Below are 9773 nucleotides of genomic sequence, written 5' to 3'. Positions count from 1 at the left end.
ATAAGAAATTAACTTTTATGATTAATACTAAAATGAGTGTGGTAGAAATAGATATTAAATTAAACAAGCTAATGAAAGCCACATAACAATGTAATAATATTATGTATTGAATAATAGAATAGCAAAAATAAGGAATAAATAGAGAGAAATTAATCAAAACTTTTATCATAAAAAAAAATGATAAAACTGATTTAAATTAATATGTAATGATTATCTATAAATTTTATCTGGAAGGTTTATAATTTAAAGTTATTTATACATAATTCAAATAATCCAAATCAATCCGACATGATTTGTGTCAGCGCATCGCGCGGGTACTAATACTAGTTATTCATAAAAAGATCGCATTCCCTACCCCGGTCCTTCATCCCCCCCCCCCCTCCATAAATAGGTACTCCCTTTACTGAAGTATAGTATTTATTACCCTAAGAATTAATCATATTCCCTCTTTAATCAGTTAATCACGGAGCAGGAATCCATAGACTTCTTGTTTTTTTTTTTTTTTTTTTTTTTTTTTTTTTTTTTTTTTTTTTTGAAGTAAGAAGGTTTAAACAATCTACTGTTTCAAGTCGATGCATTTTTGTCTTTTTTTTTTGTATTAATTTATCTTCTCAAATAATCATTTTGTTGATTAATTCGTAGAAAAACGTCAAAGACTAGGAAACATAACATCTAAAAAGAAAGGATTCGTTTTCCTTTTTATTACAAAAAGGCCTAAAAGGTCCCAACTAATATTTTAGAAAAACAAGAAGTATCTATTACTAATTTTACTCTCTCTCAAATCTATCCTTTTGTTCTAATTAGTCATTATTAAGTGAGATGGGAGAGGTAAATGATATCCTGTTCAGTTGCTGAAAGATAGAGATCAGACTTTCTAACTGAGATTGAGTTCCACAAGTATACAAAGTAGAAAGATGTTATTTATTGCTATTCTATCTAATTGTGCATCGAGTTCAAAGAAGATCTCAATTTATAATGAAGAAATAATAGTAGGCGGCTTTTTTTATGAATATTCAACCAAAATTTCATCCATTACAGCTAGTGATTGCCCGGGTTAGTACCCTTCAGATTCTCTCTCCACTCATGCCGAATAACCCCGTCCAGTTCCGCCGAATAAGACTAGAAGCTGATTTAGGGAATTACGGGGCTTAAGTTACTTAGGGGGATAAAGTAGGAGCTCGCCCCCTACGTAACGGTACTTCCATGGTTTGCCTCTTGAGATTCTGTTTGAAAAGTAATTGCGAAAACCTGTCTAGATTGAGAATTTAATTCAGAGAGGTATATGAGAATATATTAAATGTTCTCCAAGAAATGTGTAGAATTCTAATAGACATAAGAGAGATTACGTATTCGCTTTTCTTCGAGAAAATTAAGTGCTATGAATTTAATGTATCTCCCATTTCTTTGTGCTAAAGAAATCATTTGGCACTGAAGTTTGTGCATTGAAGGTTTGGCTGTGAGTAGTGATCCAGGCTTTGAAACATATGTTGCTTGTAAGGCAAATATTTTTGTGGCCCATTGAAAACGTAAATGCAAGTGGTGTTTGTTGGGTTCCCGTAAAGCAATGGAATTTTGAGAAATTAATGTATTATATATTTTATCTCCATCTTTTATGGTATAGTTAATGGTCGGATCATAAATAATAGTAGTAGATAGTATGAAAGATAGAATCGTTTGGCAAGACGTTTGGGAAAGCTACACAATAAAGCGTTATAAAAAATAATAGCTGGTGAAATGTATATTTTTTTTATTTATAATAAAGCATAATATACAAAACATATTATATATTATTAGTATATATTTTTGTATATTGGCTAGCAAATAAAATTATATTTGGCCGACCAAATGAATATGTAACTTGCCCAAGACATTTAGTCATATGATATATGATCAAGGTAGACATTAGCTCCTTCAGCCGTTCTTTTGATTTTTCATCCATAGTTTTACTTGCTTATACCATCATAATATTACATTTATACTCCTTTGTATTTTACCATATTATTTTCAAATAGAAAACAAACACACACCACACGAGCGTATATATATGAAGCTAGGAATAAAAAAGGTGATGTGGCACATCTTATTGCTCAAGGAAGTGCTTTATCTTTTTTCTCCTTTTTTTGCTTTTTTCTTTTTTTTTTTTTTAAATCCAAATTCTCTTATCCAGGTAGACGTATTACATATGACCTATTATCATTGAAAGGAATATGAAACTGATGCTTTTGTTAATCTCATTTATTACATCCCATCATAATCTCTCAATAAATAGCATACATCAGTTACAAAAAACCTCTCACCTATTGGTTTTCCTCAATTAAATAAATTTCCATGGCTTCACCCATCTCTATATAATAATAATCCCACATCTAAATTTTTTTCTGTAAGCAACACAACTACTTCTGTGTAATATTCATGCATAAATGAGAGAAAGAGTCCCAATAATGGTTGCTACTTTTGCAAGTTGTAACCTTTCACTTTCATATTTATGGAGAAAAAGAAATACTACAATCTCATGTAGTTAGCAGAGACTTATAAATATACTACAAATATCTGCCTTCGTATTTTGCTTTACTATCTTTCCTTTTCGGGTTTTGTTCATTTGTTAACTTATATGTTGAAATTAGATTATTGGACTTGCAAGACTGATCCTGAATATGCATATATGCCTTTTTTTAAGTGTAGTAAAATTGATGATACGAGCAAATTAAAGTTCCCTCTTGTAATCATTTTATTTTATTTGTATTCCTTCTATCTTTATTTGAATCAAGTGGGTTCTGAACTATGTAAAAATTAAAGTTTGATGAATCGGTTTATGTAGTCAATATGTATGTTCATTATTTAGCCTAAAAATGTCTATTTGCTTAAAGAAATACTATTCAACTACTTTATGGACTAACATTTTTTTTATGAAGCAGAAGATGAATGGAGTCAACACAACGTTAAGAGGCTCATTGTACATCTCTTTGGGTTAACCGAAGAATTTGTTCTATTGTGCGACAAAAAAATATGGCAGTACAAGAAATATAAGAGTTTTTTACTACTCTAGGTTCTAATACGGAGAAACACATCTTTTTAAAGATTGGAGAAACACATAAGCATTATAGTTATGTAAGATGATGTGTCACCTCTCTTAGGCCAAGGATATCCGATTTATCCTTTTTTTTCTTTTTTTTTTCCCTTTTTCTCTACTTTTTTATTTATCTTATTGTAAGAATAAATGTAATGGTTCGTTCCCCTTCCCTTATTTATGGTCTTTACACAAAGTAACTCCCGTATAAATTCATTGCATATAAATTACTATATTAATTATTTAGTTATTGTGTATACTAATGAAGAATTGAGAAGCCACCATCAATCTTCAAGTTCATCATATTTTCTCTTCTCCATCACCAGTGGATGCTATTTGTGTCACTATATATATACTGTTTATAATTTTTATTGTATTGGACTCTCCTTAGGCTCTTCATCGTTTTCCAGAAAGCTGTTGCACACAATCTAAAATGCCACACAAGCCTCTGCAGTCTCAAGATATGGGATTGGCTGATTAAGTCTTTGCATTATCTCTAATTCGGATGATAAATTTGCCATTTCTCTATATGAGTTTGTCTTCTTTTATTACATGTGAGAGATTCTTTTTTTGTCCTCCGTATTATTTTTTGTTGTTTAGATTCTCTGTTCACCAGCAATCAAGCAAATTCGGACAATTTTAATAGCGTCATAGTGAATGTGTATATGCACCGCGGCCCCTAGAACTTTTGCTTCTTCATATAGCAAGCGTATTTGATCAATTTTTCTGCAAGAACTTTAAATCAGTTTCGTAGTAGCATTAATATTTGCATTACTTTTAAGTTGTATTACTGATATATTTATTGTTTCCTATGTATTTGCCTAAAATTCTACTGTCATGTTTCAGTTTATGTGAGAATATTACTATTTGGGAAGTCTACAAGGTTGATCTTTTGACCATATTCTTCTTAGATATTTTATAAGTATTTTGAATTATAAATTATTATGACTTATAATATTCTTTTTATGCAGTTTTTGAATATATAAATTTTATTTTCAGGAACTTGAATAATTTGTATCTAATTTCACGATAAATATTAAAAAAATTTGCTAAGTAACAGTAGGAAAGAGGAGAAAAAATAGAGTTTATAGGAGAAAAATAACGTAGGAAGAAAAAGGAAGGAAAAAAAAATAATAATGCACATGGCTTTTATGGAATATGAGATTATTTATAGAATTAAAACTTGAGAGGAAGATTAAGGATAAAAAAAAGAACCGTGAAAAAAGAACCTGAAAGAAAGCATTTGAAAAATAATAAAGGATGGCGAAAAATTACATAACGAAAATGCAACTCAATGGATGAACATCGCAACTTGGATTGGCACGTATTATTTATTTGTTTCTTTTCTTTACATTTTTTTTTCAATTTTTCTTTAATTTGAAAAGAGAATTTAGGAAAGCAGAAGTCTCACTATCTAATGAAATTAAAAGAAATCAAATACTCCTATATTTATGTATCTAAAACATAATTCAAATAAGAAAATAGTGTATTAAAACCAAGTAAACACCCATTATGTAGTTTTCTCTTTGAAAAAATACAATAATAAAAGTTGCAATCATTTATGGTCTAATTCCAACGAAAATAATTATATTTGTTATTTCATGAAAATAACTAAATTTCATATATGTGTATACGAAAAACTTAACATATTCTATTTCGACTAAAGTCATAAAAAGATTTAGTGATCCTTTTAATAATCGCGCGAAGCGCGAACAATTTCACTAGTATATATATATATATATATATATATATATATATAAATGTGCATTTTTTGATGATATGATGTTACCCGAATTATGACTTATTAAGTGTTTAACCAAAATAGAATTTCGGTCAAAGCTTTGTTTTTAGAAGAACTCGGGTTACCGATAATCGAAAATGAACAGCAGAAATTGATTTTGATAACAATAAGATAGATAGCAAAAAACAAAGTAAATCAGTATATTCAGTTGATATTTCGTGTGTTTACAAATGACCAGTCTTCTCCTTTTTATAGCTATCTCAAAGATATACGTTTTGCCTTTGTCATAATAAGGCTATTATAGACAATTAAAGGCAGTAAGTGCTACGTTACATAATCATTGTAATTTAATACAGATTCTCTAACGTTTTTAGTATTTAATGCTTATTAAATACTGTATCTGTACTCTCTTGTGCTGTCAGATTCATTCTCCTTGATTTTTGGATTTAAATAGGTACGAGCGTTGAGTCTTTTGAATAACTGCTCGTGCCTCTGCTCGTATCTATTGCAACTCGTGCCTCTTTGCTAATCATCACTCTTTGACCAGCCTTCATGTCATGACACGTCATCTTTCAATCACTTCAATATGTAAACTCAATTTTTCCCAATACAGATAGTCCCCCCACTTGCCATTTATTTATCAATTGAATATTTGGGAAGTGGATTTTATTAAAGCGGGAATATTTGCCACCATTAATGCTATGATAGAATCGACGCTTCAATTGTCACTTCCATTTAATGCTTGTTACACGTGGCATCTTTTTGTTGGTTCTGCGACTTTGCAGCGCTTTTTAAGGCTCATTTACGGCTTCACCAATTACGAAGCGACAGTTCTCATTATGACCTTTCCATCATTGCACCTTTTCCTTTGACGGTTGCTTCTTAGTATAAATATAGTTCTCATCTTTGTCTTTCTCACATAAAGTTCAAAGCTTTCAGAATATTCAATTCTTGTTTTTCACCTTCCTCGTACTGTCATGTCTTCATCAAACCCTAACCCTGAGAGAGTCCCCATAGTTGATAACTTTCCTCTTGCCCCTAATAGGAGTAGAAAAGGAGGTAGACTACATAATTTAGGGTCTTCATCTATACGTGGTTCTTCTCTTCCTTCATCTAGTTCCAGCCCCTCTTCTAGAACCAGAGGTTCTCTTTCTCAAAGATCTTCTTCTAGGGGTAAGGAACCTTCTGAACCTTTTTGTGAACCTTCGGTGGATGAAATAGTTCCTGCTGAACTATCTTTCTATAACGACAGAGAATCCCTTAGAAATCAAGTATCCTCTTTAGATCGTGCTAATATCTACCCCACTCAAATCATTGAAGGTCTGATTACTTTAGTTCGCAAAGACTGCCATTGGAGTCATGACTTCCCTATTATAATTCCTAATGCGAACCAAAGAATCACTTCTTATTTAATGGGGTTTTCTTTTGTTTATACATACCCTTTCACATTAGGCTTCAAACCTGCTATTGACCCTGTTATCCTTGAATTCTGTTGTTTTTTTGACGTCTGTTTAGGTCAAATTGGCCCTATAGTGTGGAGGGCTGTTGCCTGTTTGAGGCATTTGACCAACATGGCAGGCGTGCCTTTTACCTTCTCTCATCTAATTCACCTTTATTCTCCCAGACTCTTTCGCCAAGGTGTCTTTACTTTGGTAGCAAGGAGTAAAAGAGTTTTGGTTAGTCCAGAAGATGACAGAGACCGTGGCTGGTACGCCAGGTTTGTTGCTGCCCCCACCGTTGGTTTAGTAGGTGATGAAAATGTTCCCTTCCCTGAGAAGTGGAATTTTGCACGTGAGTTTTTTTAATAACTCTCTCGTACCTTTGTTACCTTCAATTTTGATTATCATTGTTTTAATTTCCCTTTTCTTTTTCAGCAACCATGGGAGTTGTTGATGAAATTCCAAATTTTCGTGGTTGGGTAGGAAAATTGTTAAATACAGCCCCAATGGAGGGTAGGTCTTGGAAAATTCTCTCCCAACGGTTTGGCTGGAAAGTGAAAACTCATGGTAAGAGTTTTTTTTTAGATGATATGTGGTTGTAAGCCTTGGTTTTTTAAGGGTTTGTTGAAAACGTTAAGTCCCCGAGACCTTTTGTGGGGCACTTTAGTATAAACAACTTTTGGTTTACTGACTAAGTTCATACTTACTCTAAAATTTTTTAATATTAAGAAGTTTCTGTTGTCTGTTTGTNTCACATTAGTATCATGTACAATAAGAGATATTACCAGTGCATCGTTATGTGGAGATAATACGCCATCCGCATCTGCATCATCAAATGTAATACTTTCTTCCTCTAAAACATGTCGCACCCGCTTCCCGTGGGTAATTGTGAATTTGGAAACTTTATTGGCTGCTGCGTACGTCACACCATTGATTTCTTTCCCTCCGCGTATAACATTAACGGTCCTTTTGGGAGAAGGCAGTTTAGGGGACTCCTGCCTATTCTTCATGTATGCTTGCTTACCTTTCTCACTGAATAATTCGGTGAGATACCCTTGCTTCAATAGATGATCAACTTCTCCTTGTAGCAACCTACAATCTGCCGTTTTTTGACCATGATCATAGTGAAATTCGCACCAATGATCGGGATTGCGCCTGTTTGGATCCGATCTCATTTCTTTTGGCCACCGCACCTTGTCACCCATGCTTCTTAAAACAGCTACGAGCTCGGAAGTGCTTACATTAAAATTATAACCGCCAAATCTTGCCTTCAAGTTTCTATCATCGTCTCGCGACTCTCGCGTGTTTCGATCATTCCCAAATCTTGATGATGAGCCCGACTCTCTATTCCTCGATTTATGATCGTACCTTGAATTGTCCTGTTTTGATCGTATATCTCTTCCCACTGGGCCCATATATGGTTCGTACCTGTTTTTACCGGACCTTTTTTCGGTTTCCGCCTGTCTCGAACTTACGTTTCCTTCTTTTTGAGACCGTGAGATAATATCTTCTTTTATCCTTAGCTTCGTGCTATACATATTGTATACGTCATTCCATGTTGTTGCTGGGAATTCACGAAGACTTTCCTTGAGCCGCCTCGTGGCTTCTGAGCTTTTTTCATTCAAATTACTAGTGAAGGCTATAGTTGCCCAATTGTCTGGTACTCATGGTAACATCATTCTTTCATGCTGGAACCTATCCACGAATTCTCTAAGCAACTCTGAGTCCCCTTGCTTGATTTTGAAAATATCCTCCATTCTTTTTTCGACTTTTTGAGCTCCCGAATGTGGTTTGATAAACGAATCTGCAAGCTCAGCAAAAGATTTTATGGAATTTTCGGGTAAAAGAGAATACCATGTTAATGCTCCCTTAGTGAGCGTTTCACCGAATTTTTTGACCAATACTGATTTGATTTCTTGTTTGGTCAGGTCGTTGCCTTTTACGCCAGTTGTGAATGCAGTCACGTGATCTCGTGGATCAGTTGTTCCATCGTATTTTGGAATATCGGGCATTTTGAATTTCTTTGGAATTGGGAGAGGAGCAGCACTTGGCTTCCAAGGTTGTTGTGAATATTTGTCTATATCTATCCCTTTGATTACAGGCGGTACTCCAGGTATTTGTTCTATGCGGTCACTTTGCTCTTTGAGCTGTTTCTGCAATGTTAATACTAAATTTTGTAAATCAGAATTAACTAAGTTACCTGGTTCTCCATCTCGTGACTCGCTGGGGATTCCACCACTACCTGAATTAGCAAGCCTAGAACGAGGGTTTTCCAAGGTGTTGGTATTTGGAATTGGTGTTGGTGGTGCAACAGGTAACTGACTGGCAAAGGCTTCAAGAGCTTTATTGACCTGTTGAGCGATTAGCTTTTGCAAAGCTTCATTAATAGCTTCATCGTTTTTAAATTGAGCATTTGCATTTGAATGCGACCCATCAGGAGTGCCTTCTCGAGACCGTCGAGGGGAGCTTTGTGGAGAAGGAATCGGGGTGCGGTCATCTTGTGAATTCCCCTGGAGTTGAGGGTTTCCTTGGTTTACTTGGTTTCCTTGGTTGTTGTCATTAACGTTTGACATGGTTGTTGATGCAAAAAAGGTTAGACTAAGAAAGAATAGATTATCAGATTTCCGGTAACGGAACCAATTTGCTTAACCAAAAAGTAGAATTTCGGTCAAAGCTTTGTTTTTAGAAGAACTCGGGTTACTGATAATCTAAAATGAACAGAAGAAATTGATTTTGATAACAATAAGATAGATAGCAGAAAACAAAGTAAATCAGTATATTCAGTTGATATTTCGTGTGTTTACAAATGACTAGTCTTCTCCTTTTTATAACTATCTCTAAGATATACGTTTTGCCTTTGTCATAATAAGGCTATTATAGACAATTAAAGGCATTAAATGCTACGTTACATAATCATTGTAATTTAATACAGATTCTCTAACATTTTTAGTATTTAATGCTTATTTAATACTGCATCTGTACTCTCTTGTGCTGTCAGATTCATTCTCCTTGATTTTTGGATTTAAATAGGTACGAGCGTTGAGTCTTTTGAATAACTGCTCGTGCCTCTACTTGTGCCTCTGCTCGTATCTGTTGCAACTCGTGCCTCTTTGCTAATCATCACTCTTTGACCAGCCTTCATGTCATGACACGTCATCTTTCAATCACTTCAATATGTAAACTCAATTTTTCCCAATACATTAACATTGTATGACTTCTTCATATTTTTCCACTCAAACAAAAACAATTAGAAATGCAAAGGTATACATTAGTGACAATACTTCATATGTGATTTGTGTGTCTGTGTCTATGAACGCACACATGTATATTCTGAAAACGTGAAATTTATTTGATTACTAATTATTATCTTTTGTTTTATTTCTTGATTTATTGGACTTCCACAAAGCAATTAGAAAGCCTTATGTATCCTTCAGAGCTTCAATTATTTTGGTATAACATTTTATATTAGCGACAATACTTCACAATTACAAGTTGGTATGCCATCATTGATCAACTAGTGAAAGTT

Source organism: Nicotiana attenuata, unplaced genomic scaffold (genome assembly GCF_001879085.1).
Source record: "Nicotiana attenuata strain UT unplaced genomic scaffold, NIATTr2, whole genome shotgun sequence".
Classification (NCBI taxonomy): Eukaryota; Viridiplantae; Streptophyta; class Magnoliopsida; order Solanales; family Solanaceae; genus Nicotiana; species Nicotiana attenuata.
Note: the sequence above shows the minus strand (reverse complement) of the source record.